The sequence below is a fragment of the Amphiprion ocellaris genome, chromosome 20 (genome assembly GCF_022539595.1).
Source record: "Amphiprion ocellaris isolate individual 3 ecotype Okinawa chromosome 20, ASM2253959v1, whole genome shotgun sequence".
Lineage (NCBI taxonomy): Eukaryota > Metazoa > Chordata > Actinopteri > Pomacentridae > Amphiprion > Amphiprion ocellaris.
In genome coordinates, this window is record NC_072785.1 from 32,955,873 (window position 1) to 32,974,432 (window position 18,560).

Here is an 18,560-nt window from a genome sequence, read left to right on the forward strand (position 1 = left end):
GCCAGCAACCAGCCAGCCAGCCAGCCAGCCAGCCAGCCAGCCAGCCGACCAACCAGCCAGCCAGCCAACCAGCCAGCCCACCAGCCAGCCAACCAGCCGGCAGGGCTCAGAGACCGGGGCAACAGGAGAGAGCTGGGCTCTCAGACCGGGGCAACAGGAGGGAGCCAGCCAGCCGGCCGGCCGGCCAGCCAACTAGCCAGCCAGCCAGCCAACCAGCCAGCCAGCCAGCCGGCCAACCAGCCAGCCAGCCAACCAGCCAGCCCACCAGCCAGCCAACCAGCCGGCAGGCCTCAGAGACCGGGGCAACAGGAGAGCGCTGGGCTCTCAGACCGGGGCAACAGGAGAGAGCTGGGCTCTCAGACCGGGGCAACAGGAGGGAGCCAGCCAGCCAGCCGGCCGGCCAGCCAACCAGCCAGCCAGCCAGCCAACCAGCCAGCCAACCAGCCAGCCAGCCAGCCAGCCAGCCGGCCAACCAGCCAGCCCACCAGCCAGCCAACCAGCCGGCAGGGCTCAGAGACCGGGGCAACAGGAGCCTGCAGCTAGAAGACAGACAGAGAGAGTGAGACACAGACCGACAGACAAGGAAAGGCAGATAAACAGAGAGAGAGACAGAAAAAGACAGAGACAGACAGACAAACAGAGACACAGACAACAGACAAAGAGAGACAGAGAAACAGAGACACAGACAGAGGGACAGACAGAGACAGAGAGAGAGACACACAGACAGAAATAGACACAGACACAGACAGACAGAGACACAGAAAGACAGACAGAAAGAGAGAGAGACAGAGAGGAGACAAAGAGAGACACAGACAGACAGAAAGACATAAAGACACAGACAGAGACACAGACAGACAGACAGTGAAAGAGAGAGAGGCACAGACAGCTGCAGAGAGAGAGAGACACAGACAGAGAGACACAGAGAGACACAGACAGACAGACAGACAAACAGAGACACAGAGACAGTCAGACAGAGAGAAGGAGACACAGAGACAGACAAACGGAAAGAGACAGACACAGAGAGAGAGAGACACAGACAGAGAGAAAGAAAGACACAGAGCGACAGAGAGAGACAGACACAGACAGACAGAGAAAGAGGCAGACAGACAGACACAGAGAGACATAGACACAGACAGAGAGACACAGACAGACAGCTGCAGAGAGAGACAGACAGACAGACAGATGGAAAGACACAGGCAGACAGAAAGACAGATAAACAGAGAGACACAGAAAGACAGACAGAGAGACACAGACAGAGAGAGAGAGAGAGAGAGAGAGAGACAGACACAGACAAACAGAGAGACACAGAGACACAGACATAGACAGACACAGAGACAGACAGATCTACCTGTGTAAATAAACTTATATTTTGCACATCTCTATCAGTCGGTCCTTTCTATCTATCTTAAGCCAATGTTTGTAATAGGGAGCTCTTAATTTTTACAATGAGCAGCAAGAAGATCTTGAAACGACACAGCAAGGGATGCTGGGAATATCACCTGGCCAATTAATTCAATTCAATTCAATTTTATTTATATAGCGCCAATTACAGCCAAATTGTCTCGAGACGCTTTACAGAACCCATATGCCTGACCCCCAGAGCAAGCCAAAAGGCAACAGTGGCAAGGAAAACACCCTTTTAACAGGGAAAAAAACCTCGAACAGAACCCGGCTCTAATGTGGGGGGACCCATCTGCTGCTGGCCGGGCGGGTTAAGAGGGACAGAAGAGGTAGAGAGGTAGAGATAGAGGGATACAGATAGAGGGATAGAGGTAGAGATAGAGAGGTGGGGTGGGGGGGGGGATGATACATGCAAAGTACAGCTAACATGGAAACTAATTATAGTTTACTGCTATAGTGTACAGCTCTGGCATTAAATATACTACATATATTGCTGGTGGTAAATTCAAAAATAAATGTTGTTTTTCAAAGTAAACAAGTATTGTGCATTTTTTTCTCAAATCAAATTTATAGATTTAAAATTCTGAAGCTGAAAGAAATTTTGTATTTCGTGGTCAGGACTGGTTCTAATTTTAAAAACTTGACTGTTGAAAGCAGAAAATAATGCGCTATTTTTTTTACAGCATTTTCTAAAAACAGTAGGTGGTAGTTTTCTTCTTTTTTGTCACTGCACAAAAAAATTAATGATGCATAAAAATCATCGATACTGCTAATTATTGACAAACATTTAGCAAAATTAATCAGGCAGCATGTATGATTTTTAGTTAAAAAAAGTAATTTTGTGCTTTTCTCCCTTTATAAATCATTATGTTATCTAACAGGCATTTAAAGGGTCAAAATTCTGGTTTTTGGTTTTCATGGACTGAACTGATGAAAATTTTAAAAATCAAGTTGGTGAAAGTGGAAAAATATTTTCATATATATTAATTTTAAAGCATTTTGAGACTGCAAACAGGGGGTGGCCATTTTTGGCCACGAACACACTGAGAGGGAGTTTTTTTGTTTTTTGCTCACTGCACAAAAAAATTATGATGCATAAAAATCATTGACACTGCTCATTATTGACATTCATATAGCTGCAATTATGCTTAAAAACTAAATCAGGAAGCATGTATTATTTGGTTAAAGAACGTGATTTTATGCGTTTTTTTCCCTTTTAGATCATTAGCATGATGCGATCTAAAAGGCATTTAAAGGGTTAAAATTCTGAATTTGAATGAAATTTTGGTTTTCATGATCACAACTGATGCAAATTTGAAAAATTAAGCTGATGAAAGTGGAATTTTTAAAAAATATATATAAATTTTAAAGCATTTTGAGAATACAAACGGGGTGGCCATTTTTGGCCACGAACACGCTGAGAGGAAGGGTTAGGGTTAGGCTAACCCTCTCTATGCTCAAAAATAATAATGCATCATAATCAGTGTTGCTGTTAATGAATTACATATCTCAGACTGTGCTATTAATAAAACAAGAAAAACCGATAGCACTGGGAATATAGATAATGGTCATTTCTGAGGTTGTTTTTCAACAAGTGCTTTGTGCAAACAAACTGGCATTTGAAGGATTAAAAATATTAAATGAATATTTTATATGTATGATAAGAATTGATGTTAGTTAAAAACTTTATGCAGTAAAAGTAGCAAAAAAGATAAAAAATCTAAAAAATTACAGACTCAGTATGTTGGGGGCCAAAAATGGCCACAAACAAACTGAATGGATGTTGTTTTTGAACAAAGCCAGAGGGTTAAGAAGACCTTGTGAGCCATTGATTTATACAAATGTACCGATATTTTCATGTGAAAAACAATAAAAATACTTTGGAATTTAAAAAAAAGAACTACATCAATATTATTTTCTGACCTTTTATGGAATAATCAATTTAATAACCACCAGATTAACTGTAGACTGTAGAATAATTAGTAAAAGTAGAGAAAGATAAACTAGACAAGCCACACAGTTCAGACAGTGCTGCACCCTGACAGAGATCTTCATCCCCAGAGCAGCTGCGGTAGAGGAGCTCTGTTGTGATAGAGCGAGCAAGAGGATGAATAGAGAGAGAGAGAGCGATGGTAGATAAACAGCGTGAATGCAAGAAATTCACAGTATTTCAGCTCGTTTCATTACTATACGCCGTACAAACACAAATGCCTCCCCTCAAACACTCGGACCATCGACAAATACGTTGACTATATGCAGTAAATATAAGCGTCCAAGTCTTTAGACTTCATTAACTTGTTATTTCACAAGTTAAAACTTACCGTGCAGATGGACAAATAGACAAATAGCGGCCCTTTTGATCCGGGGGGGAGGGGAGGGGAGGGGAGGGGAGGGGAGGGGAGGGGAGGGGAGGGGGGCTCAGTTTCGCGGGCATACCGGCACAACTTTAACTGTGTGCAAACTAGCTAGCTAACAAAAGGGTAACGTTAGCCAGAAGTTGCTTGCAGGCAAATGTTGAATTCCAAAGTTTTTTTTATTGCTCCTGTCACGTCGGAAGCATTTCTAACCTAAATGAACGCCCCTCAACTAAAATGTCCGCCATTGACAACAGTGGTGTAGTTTACTAATGCGCCATTTCAAACTTTGATTAACGCGATGGATTAGCATAGAGAAAAACACGGAAATGTAGTCATATTCGCAAAGCTCTGTCAATGTGCTGATTTTATTCCATTTTATCACAGAAGAAACTGCCATTGTTATTAAATTTTATCAACAAAAACTCAAAAGCACTTTCAGAAGATAACTTACCTCCTCGCTGTGTCTCTTCTCCCAGCAGAATGACGTATCCCTCCGCCCTGGTCAGTTGCACTCTGCTGCGTCACTGCGTCAGATTGCAGCTAGCTGGAAAAGGGTGTCCCTCCGCAGCTGGAAGTAGTCCGCCGCTGTTTTCTATATTGTTTTGTCAATAATTAAGTTGGGGTTGAAATACTGTGGTTTGTCCAGTTTAGACAACAGGTGAGGTCGACAGTTCTTGTATATCATAGAGTTAGGGTTTTATTTTTGATTAATCCCAAGATTATGGTATTTCTTCAGCAGGGGAGGTGGAGGCGGAGGGGGTGGGGGGAGGCGGAGGGGGGGGGGAGCACCGAAGCTGCCCCTTTGCTCCTTGATGCCCAAAGTGCCCTGTTGTCAAAGTTGCTTTTTTAAATTCTGTTTAATTTTGTTTTTATTTGTAAGTGTGTGTGTGTGTGTGTGTGTGTGTGTGTGTGTGTGTGTGTGTGTGTGTGTGTGTGTGTGTAAAAGTCTCTGAGGACCAAAATAATAAATAAAACAAAACTAAAAATAATTCAGATCTACCGTCGGTCGGTCACGTGATCTACGTAGACGTCCCTCACTGCTCTGAGGGGACCAGATGTTCCCTGTAGCTCTGCGCTAGCGCCGCTAGTCTAGAAACCGGAGACCCGAGGGAGGACATCAACAACTGATGGAGAGGAGGTTCTGCAGCGGGATTCGTTTATGTACGGTGTATTTTTGCAAGATGACTGATGAAGTGAGCATCCTGTGTGTGTGTGTCTGACTCTAACACACACCTGTCATCAGTTCTAGCCGCTAGTTAACCACACAGCTGCTGAGAGGATAAAGTCTGCCAGGCTTCTTTTTGTTTCTGTATGTTTCTGTTGTCATGGGCAAAGTGCATCAGAGAGATGTATTATTTTACTGTCAGTGAGTTGCAGTGTGTTTCCTGTTTCTAGAGGCAATGAGACAGAGGTTATGTTATTTCACTGAAACTACGTACATGCATTTTCACATAATTTTGGACTATTGCAGTATAAATACAATAATAATTAGAAGAATTTGAATTGTGATTTTCTCAACCTCTCATTTAAAGATATCAGTACTTGTTTATAACATTTGTATATATAGACAAATTAAATATAATATGCCTAAATATAAAATATAAAACTTTTAGAACCTTGCTGTCTTGTGCAAAGTGGATAGTCAAACTGAATAAAAGTACAAATACATTTAAATACATGATTTCTATATCATTTAATTGTTTTTAAACTTATTATTAGCACTACGAATAATAAAGGGCAGATTATGAATCAGCACCATGGAGCAAATCCGTGGCTCTACAGTACATGTCTGGAAAAGGTATGAAATTTAAAAGCAAGGACTCCAGGAAGAGTAGCCACAGTTAAACAGTCCAGTGTCTAATGGTGATGTAAATTCAGCTTCAAAATAATAATTTTTCTCAAATACACTACATCACAGGTCAGAGTTTGAACCAATGACCTTCTGATCAGCAGTCCTGAGACTTAGCCACTGCTGCACCTTGTATTATGAGGTATGTTTCTGTATGATGTTTCAAATTCTTGCTCCATGTGCCCCCTTTTAACTTTGAGCACCTGCCCCTCCAAAGGTCTCTGCATGGCCCTGCTCCCCTCCTCCCCCCAGCACCCCGTTTCTTTTTTCAAGGTATAACTTACAGAAATAAGTTAAATCAACACTGACGGTCCTGATAAAGTGATGTGGGACTGCTATTATTTTGAACACCACTGTAGATCTTCTTCCTCTCCAGCTCCGTTCATCTTCTTGGCTTCTATCTGCAGATCTCCACATTTATCCTCCAGCAGCCTCCAGAGATAACTTCACCAAACGCCGCCCCAGAGGCCGGTCGGGTCTTCAGATCCGTCTGGAGGATGGACAACGTTTCCTCTCCTCGTCCATCTCCTGAGCATCGGTAAGAATCCCTCTGGGCTCTGAGGGTTTCTGCAGGAACGTCTGACGCTAAATGTTAGAGAATAGATCTCAATCTCCAGAACACTGAAACTAAAACACACATTTAACACAATAAACACATTTTATATCATCAGAAAGAACATTCAGACAAAAAACTGAAAAAAATGGAAACGCACGTTTATCATAAACTGTTTCTCTTTATGATGCACAGAAATCAGGATTCAACTGAGATTCAGCTGAACAGAAAATAAAACAAACTGCAGTCCATCACTCTGTTTATTCATTTTACAAGTTTCAGGACAGTTTGTTAGGGTTAGACTCTTTTTTTTAAATTCTAGAAGTTAAACGTGTCTAAAACTGATCTAACAAGAAGATCAGGCATAAAAACTGTTCACAGAAGAACTAAAATGTGTTAAAGACATTAGAGAGAAGATTCTGTGTGCAGAAATGTAGAAAACCTGTAATCTAGAACTAATACAGAGTGAGCAAACTGGCATAAATTTGACAAAAAAAATATTATATGCATCTATCTTTAACCATTAAATCAGTTTAAGGAAAGGTTCTTTAGACTCTTTTCTTTTCAATTCTAGAAGTTAAACATGTCTAAAACTGATTCAACAACAAGATCAGACATAAAAACTGTTCACTGAAGAACTAAAACATGTCAAAGACATTGTATGTAAAACAACGTATGTAAAAATGTTTTTAAAAATGTAAACAACCTGTAATGTAGAATTAATATAGAGCAAAAATACTTGCATACAGTGTGCAAACTCGCGTATATTAGAAAATATATTTGTATGCATCTATCTTTAACCATTAAATCAGTTTTAGGAACGTTAGATTCCTAAAACCCTAACCCTAATTCTAGAAGTTAAATGTGCTTAACAAGAAGATCACATCAACTTATCGCATACATTTTGAATCTTTTTGGGCAAATGTTTGGGTAATTTTATACAATTTAGTCAATTAGAAAAAGTTTTTGGATCATTTTGCACAAAGATTCCACTTTTTTGAGCAAATCAAGTCATTTGGATTCATTTTGAACAGTTTTCAGTGATTTCAAAGTCAAAGTCAAAGTCAGCTTTATTGTCAATTCTTCAATATGTACATGACATACCAAGAATCGAAATTTCGCTCCTCTCTCTTCGTGCAACAGTAGACATTAAATAAAGACTTAGAAAATAAGATATTAAAGGGCAAAAAAGAACAAAGGAAGCAAAATTAGAGCTGAGCAACAACTAAGAACTAAGAAAAGCAGAACTGACTGAAATGTAAACATGACTATGAGATAAAGTGACGGATTTTAGTGCAGAATACTCAGAACAGTGCAAATAAGTAACAGTCCAAGAAGTGCAAATATGCTTGATGGTTGAATGTGCTATTACAGTGCAGGTCAGAGGTTATTGACCAGAGTTTGTGTATGTGGGGGAAGGGGGTGGTAGAGAGGGCAGAGAGGGGAGAGAGTTCAGCTTCCTGACAGCCTGGTGGATGAAGCTGTTGCTCAGTCGGCTGGTCCTGGTCCTCAGACTCTTCAGTCTCCTCCCTGATGGCAGCAGGCTGAACAGGTTGTGGGATGGGTGTGTGGGGTCTCCTGCAATGCTTAGTGCATTAGTTGAACTTTTGCCAAATCTTGAGTAAAATTGGTGAAATTGTGTTACTTGTTGTTGAGTCTAATCAAGCAAATAGAAGAATAGAGATACCTCAATTTGAATTCACTTTTTAATCCACTTCTGCACAAATTCTTAATCTTTTTGGACAAATCATGGGTAATTTCAGATAATTTCAAGTCAGTTTGTCAAAGTTTGATCTCATTAGGAGAAATTTGTGAGTAATTTTGCACCAAGTTTCATCTTTTTTGTCATTTTCAGACAGTTTACAGTTCAAAGAAATGTTAAAATGTTTGTGAATAACATTCACAACAAAATCAACTAAAATCCAGCAAATTTCGCAGATTTTTTTATGAATGCTCTTAAAGAAAATATTACAAGTTTTATTGATATATATATATATATATATATATATATATATATATATATATATATATATATACACAAGAATTTTCTTGCCAAATTTAGGAAATTTTTTATAAATAAAACTTTTAAAGGAAACTTTTAAGGAATTATTGGAATTTTCTTCCTGAAGGTTTCGCAAATTTTCAGAAATTTGGGGATTTTTTTTGCTGATTTTTTTTCAGACAAGGTAACAATATTTTTTGGTGCCTGTAAATGAAGACAACAGGAAAGTTAAGTTAGCTCAACTTGAATTCAGTTTTCTCTCAGCTTCTTTATAAATTCCAGTGTAAATTCCACGTGATGTGAAGTTGATGCTACATTATGATGTTGACCCAGTTTGACAGAAATAAGCGATAAATTTCCTCTCAGAGTGCATAAATAGAGTGAACTGTTGGTCTGTGGAAACTCTGATCTGTTAAATGTGGCGGCTTCCCGTCCTTATTTTCTGCCTCGCTACATAAACGGAGCAGCATCACGTGACTCTGAGCGTTACTAACAGTTTACACCTGTTACCTGTAATCTGCCCGTTACCACGGCGTTGCAGTTGTCTGTTCAGGGTGAAGCTTCCAGGAGGGATTTAGGAGTTCAGTCTGTTCAGAGCTGGATTTCCTCACATCAGTGGGCTGGGAGGGTGAGGAGAGGTGGAGGTTTTCAAATGTCAGGTCCAGAGAGATTAACAGACTCCCTCCAACATCCTCCAGTCTGGCAAAAAACGGAGTCGTTCTTTTCTCTCTGCAGACAAAGTTTTAATGCTGGAGAAGAGAGGAAAGTCTGAGTTAGAGCTCAGAATGTTAAAATACGCTCTGAAAAGCCAATAGAAGTCTGAGTTTATGTTAAAATATGCTCTGAAAAGTCAATAAAGTTTGAGTTTATGTTAAAATACGCTCTGAAAAGTCAATAAAGTCTGAGTTTATGTTAAAATACACTCTGAAAAGTCAATAACAGTCTGAGTTTATGTTAAAATATGCTCTGAAAAGTCAATAAAAGTCTGAGTTTGTTAAAATATGCTCTGAAAAGTCACCAAAAGTCTGAGTTTATGTTAAAATACGAACAGAAAAGTCAATAAAAGTCTGAGTTTATGTTAAAATACGCTCTGAAAAGTCAAGAAAAGTCTGAGTTTATGTTAAAATATGCTCTGAAAAGTCAATAAAAGTCTGAGTTTATGTTAAAATATGCTCTGAAAAGTCAATAAAAGTCTGAGTTTATGTTAAAATATGCTCTGAAAAGTCAATAAAAGTCTGAGTTTATGTTAAAATATGCTCTGAAAAGTCAATAAAAGTCTGAGTTTGTTAAAATATGCTCTGAAAAGTCACCAAAAGTCTGAGTTTATGTTAAAATACGAACAGAAAAGTCAATAAAAGTCTGAGTTTATATTAAAATACGCTCTGAAAAGTCAAGAAAAGTCTGAGTTTGTTAAAATATGCTCTGAAAAGTCACCAAAAGTCTGAGTTTATGTTAAAATATGCTCTGAAAAGTCAATAAAAGTCTGAGTTTATGTTAAAATACACTCTGAAAAGTCACAAAAAAGTCTGAGTTTATGTTAAAATACGCTCACTGATAAGTCAATAAAAGTCTGAGTTTATGTTAAAATCCAAACAGAAAAATCACCAAAAGTCTGAGTTTATGTTAAAATCCAAACAGAAAAGTCATCAAAACTCTGAGTTTATGTTAAATTACGCTCTGAAAAGTCACCAAAAAGTCTCTCTGTTTGTGGATTTAACACTGAGTCTAACATTAGATTTGAAGCCGGGTTAAATCAGAAACCAATACTTCAAATTAAATTTGTGGGGGTTCTTTGTTTCCCAAGTTATATTACATCTAATAGAATTTATACAATGAATTGTGTTTTACAAAAACCTATGGCGCAACACATTAGTAGAAATATGAGAAACAGCACCAGAAATAGCACTAAAAACAGAAACATACGGCTGTGGCACCTAGGTGGGCAAATAAAACCCACAGTTACCACACTGCCCTCTATAAGCCTCTGTTCTAAACACATACTGCAGTAACACAAAAGCAGTTAGAAATATCTCATCATTAACCAACACAAAAAACACATGCATATAATAATACATTCATATTTCATGGAACTAAGAACATCATGATTGATCAGCTTGGGTCAAGATGGTGCCAGTGTGTGTGGCAGCTTGTCTCTCACTGTCAGTTTTGTTGATGATTTTATTGTAGTTCACCCTCGGCACTCAACAAATCAAGTCGCTGCTCATGTATGATGGACAAACACTGCTGGAGCTTCGTTTCTCTGCTAAAGATGGAGTTACGCCCCGCTGGGGGCTGGAGTGCAGCTTATAGGGGGGGCTCCAAGCCAAACAGGTGGGAACCACTGCTCTAACTGTCGGTACTCCTCAGCACAGTACACGGACATAAAGTGGATTTTTAATGCAAATAACAATTTACCACCCTGTCACTGTATTTCATAATTCAGTCTTTCATAGCACGGTATTATTTACATTTTCTTACTGTCCCACAGTAACCAGTAACCCTTTGTTCTGTTCCCACCACTTCCAGTATCTTGCCCTTTGACCTCAAAACTACCCCCAAATACAACAATAACAATACGCCCCCTGCTGTCCAAAATGACAATCAGCAGAAGAGTCACAAACAGGGATTTCAGTGGTTTTCAGGATATTTACTTGCCTCTGTTTACCACCTGGTTACAACCTGTATTAAAATTCAGGCCCAACAGCAGGAACTTTATGCATTTGGACACATTATGAGTCAAGACTGAAGTTTTCAGTGATTTTGTGCAGAACTTTAATTAGTTTTGGGAAAATTTTAAGTCATTTTTGGTTGAATTTTAACCTTTTAAGTCATTTCAGACAATTTCAAGCCAGTTTTTATCATTTTGAGCAGGTCAATGATACATTTTTGATTATGAGACAAATATTTTAACTTGTTTTGGACAAATTTTGAGCTTTTAAGTCATTTCATACAATTTCAAGTCAGTTTTTATGTTGAGGAATTTTGTACAATATTTTAAGTTGTTTTGGACAAATTTAGATTTTCTTTAGTCATTTCAAAGAATTTCAAGTCAGTTTTTTATCTTGTTTTGAGGTATTTTGCACAATATTGTAAATTGTTTAGACAAATTTCGAGCTTTTGAGTCATTTCAGAGTCAGTTTTTTATTGTTTTTGAGCAGGTTTTGAGGCATTTTGCATGATGTTTTAACTTGTTTTGAACACATTTGCCCTCATTTCTGTCTCCTTTTATTCCTTTTCTCTCTGCAGCAGATAATTTAATGAAATACTGGAAAAAAACATCCCATAGAACAAAAGAAAAGGACCCTAAAAACTGTGTTAAAACCCCTACTAGAAACCAAACAGATACCACAGGAAGCATAAAACCATCTGATACCCACAGCCAATGTTACCCCCCCCCAGATATATGGAACACCCAAAATACACAAAAAGACACTGCACTGCACCCCATAGTGGACAGCATCAGATCAGTCACCTACAACCTTTATAAAGCTCTGGTAGAAATCATCAAACCCCTCCTTGGTACATCACAACATCACTGCAAGAACTCCAAACAACTGGACAAGAACTAAACCATATCACAGTAGAAAAAGAGGAGATATTCATATGACATGATGTAGTTTCATTCATCACTAAAACCCCGTAGACGTCACATTACACATCGTACAGGAACGACTCATGAAGGACAGGACACTGAAAAAACACACAAACCTCCCAGTAGACGACATCATCACATTACTCCGGTTTATTGCCAAATTCCACCTATTTTCAGTTGAAAGGAATAATCTACAGTCAGAAACCAGGTTTAGCAATGACACATCTGGCCAGGTCATCATTGTAAAGGAGAAACTGTTCTCATCTGATCTTACCTGGTAAAATAAAGTTGAAAAAAAGATCCACTTTCAGCCATAATGAGTAACTTTTTCATGGAGGACCTGGAAACCAAAGCCATCCCTGCTCTGCAGACCCACACTCTGGAGAAGATACGTCCACGACATCCTGGAAATAATAAAATCTGGACACACACAAGAACTCACTGATCATCTGAACAACATGGACGACACGGGAAACATACAATCCACACACGAAGAGGAAATAAACCGGACCATTTCGATTCCTGGACATGAACATTCACCACAGAGAAGACAGCAGCAGCATCAAAATAACAGTTTACAGGAAACCCACACACACTGGACCAGAACCTCCTCTGGACATCAGAACATCCCACAGAACACAAACTACCAGGTTAGAACACTATTATGAACGGACCAGAACCTCCTCTGGACATCAGTACATCCCACAGAACACAAACTACCAGTTAGAACACTATTAGAACGGACCAGAACCTCCTCTGGACATCAGAACACCCACAGAACACAAACTACCAGTTAGAACACTATTAGAACGGACCAGAACCTCCTCTGGACATCAGAACACCCACAGAACACAAACTACCAGTTAGAACACTATTAGAACGGACCAGAACCTCCTCTGGACATCAGAACACCCACAGAACACAAACTACCAGTTAGAACACTATTAGAACGGACCAGAACCTCCTCTGGACATCAGAACATCCACAGAACACAAACTACCAGTTAGAACACTATTAGAACGGACCAGAACCTCCTCTGGACATCAGAACATCCACAGAACACAAACTACCAGTTAGAACACTATTAGAACGGACCAGAACCTCCTCTGGACATCAGAACACCCACAGAACACAAACTACCAGTTAGAACACTATTAGAACGGACCAGAACCTCCTCTGGACATCAGAACACCCACAGAACACAAACTACCAGTTAGAACACTATTAGAACGGACCAGAACCTCCTCTGGACATCAGAACACCCACAGAACACAAACTACCAGTTAGAACACTATTAGAACGGACCAGAACCTCCTCTGGACATCAGAACACCCACAGAACACAAACTACCAGTTAGAACACTATTAGAACGGACCAGAACCTCCTCTGGACATCAGAACACCCACAGAACACAAACTACCAGTTAGAACACTATTAGAACGGACCAGAACCTCCTCTGGACATCAGAACACCCACAGAAACACAAACTACCAGTTAGAACACTATTAGAACGGACCAGAACCTCCTCTGGACATCAGAACATCCACAGAACACAAACTACCAGTTAGAACACTATTAGAACGGACCAGAACCTCCTCTGGACATCAGAACACCCACAGAACACAAACTACCAGTTAGAACACTATTAGAACGGACCAGAACCTCCTCTGGACATCAGAACACCCACAGAACACAAACTACCAGTTAGAACACTATTAGAACGGACCAGAACCTCCTCTGGACATCAGAACACCCACAGAACACAAACTACCAGTTAGAACACTATTAGAACGGACCAGAACCTCCTCTGGACATCAGAACATCCACAGAACACAAACTACCAGTTAGAACACTATTAGAACGGACCAGAACCTCCTCTGGACATCAGAACACCCACAGAACACAAACTACCAGTTAGAACACTATTAGAACGGACCAGAACCTCCTCTGGACATCAGAACACCCACAGAACACAAACTACCAGTTAGAACACTATTAGAACGGACCAGAACCTCCTCTGGACATCAGAACACCACAGAACACAAACTACCAGTTAGAACACTATTAGAACGGACCAGAACCTCCTCTGGACATCAGAACACCCACAGAACACAAACTACCAGTTAGAACACTATTAGAACGGACCAGAACCTCCTCTGGACATCAGAACATCCACAGAACACAAACTACCAGTTAGAACACTATTAGAACGGACCAGAACCTCCTCTGGACATCAGAACATCCACAGAACACAAACTACCAGTTAGAACACTATTAGAACGGACCAGAACCTCCTCTGGACATCAGAACATCCACAGAACACAAACTACCAGTTAGAACACTATTAGAACAGACCAGCATCATAACCGATGGTAAAGACAGACAGGAGGAGGAAAAACACATCAGAACTCACTCACACACTACCAATATCCCATATGGGCCATAAACAAAGGAAAACAACAAGCCAAAAACAAAGAGAAAAACTAAAACAAACAAAAACAAAACATACACAAAAACCAGACAATAAAAATAAAGGCATAATCAGCATTCCATATATCTGAGGGACAACAGAACCCATACATCCCATAATGAGAAAACACAACATCAACACAGCAGTAGAACCACATAGAAAACTGCAGCAGCTATTAGTCCATCCAAAAGACAAAAAATGCAACATCATATATGAAACTCCGTGTAAATCATGCGATAAAACATACACTGGAGAAACTGGAAGATCATTCAACACAAGAAGAAAGGAACAGCAGACAGAATAAAGGAAACAGCTGGACGACTCACAAGAAGACAAAAAGAAAAAGCAGATGAAGAAAACAAAAAAATCAGCCATCAGGGACCACTGTAAAAGAAACAAGCACATCATGGACTGGGACAGGGGGAGGATTTAACATCAGAGACCAACAAACACAAACCATGGATTAAGGAGGCCTTAGAGACCAGGAAGTGTTGTAGTTTTCCATTCCATTGTACAGTATACACTGTTGTTTCTCTTCAAAAATGCATTTAAAGCTACTTTCTGCACATTTCTTGTACTTTCTTAGGATACAGAAGTACTATCTCTTGCTAAATAAATAATGTTTACACCTATGCAGTACCTTTAGCAACAATAATAGTGATAATTATTGAGTCCATGTTGGACTTCTATTCACTAACCCTCAGAGCAGAATGAGGCGTGCACGGAGTCACCTGATATCTAGAGTCATCTACCAGTGATGGAGGGTTTAATCAGACACACCTGAAGCCAAATGGCAGAAATATAAGTCCACTGCATTACCATAATCTCATAAACTGAGATATATATATATATATATATATATATATATATATATATATATATATATATATATATATATATATATATATATATATATATATATACATACAAATGTCATCTGTTACCCTGGAAGTGGAACCTACTGGTGATAAAATAAAACAGAGTCACAGAAAGCAGGTTTGATGCAGTTCTTCATCCTTTTTACTTTCAGTACAGCCCATGGTCCGTTGTGTTTTATTCAGCATGAGTACAGCTGGGACATGCTGCTTCATCAGAATAATGCATTTTAAACTTCCTGTGGTGGAAAATGACCCGTCATCTGTCAGCAGATCCAGCTTGTCTATACTCATGCTCAAAGTAACTGCAAAGGATTGTGGGTCAGGATGGCCAGAAAAGCATGCTGGGATACTTCCCAATCCAAACAGAGGGACATCCAGGTATTCTTTGACATTCCATCTACTGGCTCATCTTTCTCTGGCTGCTGGACAGTTTGGTAGTGAGGATACTGGAATGCAGATGAGTCGTCGTCTACATATTATAATAATAATAATAATAATAATAATAATAATAATAATAATAATAATAATAATAATAATAATAATAATAATAATAATAATAATAATAATAAATTTTATTTATAAAGCGCTTTTCCAAAAACTCAAAGACGCTGTACATAAAATACAATAAGATAAAACAAAATTGTTAATTAAAATCAATAGATAGTAAAACAAGTTCAAGATAAAATACAGAATCACTTAAGGAAAGCAGATCTAAAAAGGTGAGTCTTTAAAAGGGATTTAAATGTGGTGAGGTTGGTGCAGTCACGGAGGGCATGGGGGAGTGAGTTCCAGAGTGTGGGGGCGGCGATGGCGAAGGCTCTGTCCCCCCAATGTCGCCGGCTGGTCCTGTGCGGGATGGAAAGGAGGTTTGTGTGGGAGGAACGGAGATTCCTGGGGGGGGTGTAGGGGAGGAGCAGATCGGTAAGGTAAGAGGGGGCAAGATTATGGATGGACTTGAAGGTGAGGAGAAGCAGTTTGTACTGGATGCGGTGTGAAATGGGGAGCCAGTGGAGGTTCTGCAGGACGGGGGTGATATGGTCGTGAGAACAGGTTCGGGTGAGGAGTCGGGCAGCAGAGTTTTGAATAAGTTGAAGTTTACTGAGAACTTTGGAGGTGGAGCCGAAGAGAATGCTATTGCAGTAGTCAAGGCGGGAAGTGACGAAGGCATGAATGAGGGTTTCAGCGGCTGAGAAGGAGAGGAAGGGGCGGAGACGGGCGATGTTGCGGAGATGGAAATAGGCAGTTTTGGTGATCTGATTAATGTGGGGTTCAAAAGTGAGGTTGCTGTCAAATATCACACCGAGGTTGCGGATGTGAGCAGAAGGAGATAGGGTGGTGTTATCAATGGTAATGGGGGGGTGGGGAAATGGTGTGAGTGATTTAGGTCCAATAAAGATGAGATCAGTCTTGTCGCAGTTTAGCAGGAGAAAATTTTTCCTCATCCAGGATTTAATGTCGGCCAGGCAGCTGGAGAGAGAGGGGAGGGTGGTGGTGGCGGTGGTGTTGGTGGAGATGTAGAGTTGGATATCGTCGGCGTAGCAATGGAAGTGTAGGTTGTGGCGGCGGATGATGTTGCCGAGGGGAAGGAGGTACAGGATAAAGAGGAGGGGGCCAAGGACTGATCCTTGAGGGACACCATGGGACAGGGGGGCGGTGGCGGATGTGCAGTTGTTGACCTTGATGAATTGTTGTCGATTTGTGAGATATGATGTGAACCAGGTGAGGGCGGTGCCGGTGATGTTAATGGAGGATTGAAGGCGGGACAGGAGGATGGAGTGATTGATTGTGTCAAATGCTGCAGAGAGGTCGAGAAGAATGAGGATGGTGACTTGTCCAGAGTCTGAGGAGAGGAGGAGATCGTTGGTGACCTTGAGGAGAGCAGTTTCAGTGCTGTGATGAGAGCGGAATCCGGATTGAAAGGTTTCATACAGGTTGTTGGAGGTGAGATGAGTTTTCAACTGGGCAGCAACGACACGTTCTAATGTTTTGGATAAGAAGGGGAGGTTGGAGATGGGCCGGAAGTTGTGAGGGGAGGTTGGATCCAAACCAGGTTTTTTGAGGATGGGGGAGACAGAGGCGAGCTTGAGGGGTGAGGGGACACAGCCAGTACTGAGGGAAGTGTTGATGATGTTAGAGATGAGGGGGGAGATAACAGGGAGGCAGTTTTTGAGGAGGTCAGTGGGGATGGGGTCCAGGCAGGATGTGGAGTTTTTAGTTCCAGTGATGAATTTGGGCAGGTCCAGTATTAGGAGTCTCATTTAGCGTGTAGGAAGTTAGAGCTGCGGGTTACTGATTTATTCATTTTGTACTCATTTACTTTGTCAAAGCTTGTAGAAGTTTTGACCTTTCACCAACTAGAACATGCAACTAAATCTGAGCAGGGAGAGAAACAGTGGTGGTCACATGGACCTAATATTTTCAACATCTTTTCATCATCCAACTTAGTGTGAATCTTTTACCTCAAAGCCCTGCAGCAGGACGTCAAACTGATTCTAGTCCAGGTTCCACATTCAGCCCAGTCTGATCTCCAGTAAAACCACAGCATAATAACCTATAAATAACCACAACTCCTAATTATTCCATTTGTTTTAGTGCAAAAAGCACATTTTGAAAATGTTCACATTTGAGGAATTATCTTTTGACAAAACATTATGAACAACCAGAAATGTTTTCAGAAAAATAAGTTAAATTTCAACAGTTTTATGCCTCAGTTCATCATTTCCACATGACAACTTCCAGAGTGTCTACAAAGGAACACAACATTCAGTCATTTAGTAACTGAACAATCTGGTATTTAACTCTATGATCAAAACAACTTGTCATGATGTAGAAACTATTACAAATTTACAATCTGCAGTTAATGTCTTCTCTGGAACTTTTACACTGCATGCTGTGACCTCTGACCTCTTCATCATTCTACTAACAAGTCAGGACTCTGGGATTAAATCTGGGAAAAGTCATGTTGTTGATGGACCAATAGATGGCAGCAGAGACTCAGACACAAATCTCTGTCCCTGCAACCCATCAATAATCAATAATAACACTGATACATTATCAACCAATCGTATTTTTGGTCATTTTGTACATATTTCTGGTAGTTTTAGCTCATATTTTGGTCATTTTGTTCATATTTATGGTAGTTTCATCTCATATTTTGGTCATTTTGTTCATATTTCTGGTAGTTTTAGCTCATATTTTGGTCATTTTGTTCATATTTATGGTAGTTTCATCTCATATTTTGGTCATTTTGTACATATTTCTGGTAGTTTTAGCTCATATTTTGGTCATTTTGTTCATATTTATGGTAGTTTCATCTCATATTTTGGTCATTTTATTCATATTTGTGGTAGTTTTTTTGTCATATGTTGGTCATATTATATATATATGTATTTCTGGTAGTTTTATCTGTGTGTGTGTGTGTGTGTGTGTGTTTATACATATATGAAGAAATGTGTAAA

The 18,560-nt window shown here is 39.9% G+C and overlaps 1 long non-coding RNA gene across 1 annotated transcript; it reads right to left on the minus strand.

Annotated features, from left to right (window-relative positions):
• Window positions 1-4,095: 4,095 nt before the first annotated feature.
• LOC129347721 (uncharacterized) lies at window positions 4,096-12,168 on the minus strand. Its single transcript, XR_008599957.1, has 4 exons — window positions 12,029-12,168; window positions 8,673-8,911; window positions 5,892-6,192; window positions 4,096-4,350 (listed from the first exon to the last, which is right to left on the minus strand). It is a non-coding gene; the product is annotated as an uncharacterized LOC129347721 (long non-coding RNA).
• Window positions 12,169-18,560: the final 6,392 nt, after the last annotated feature.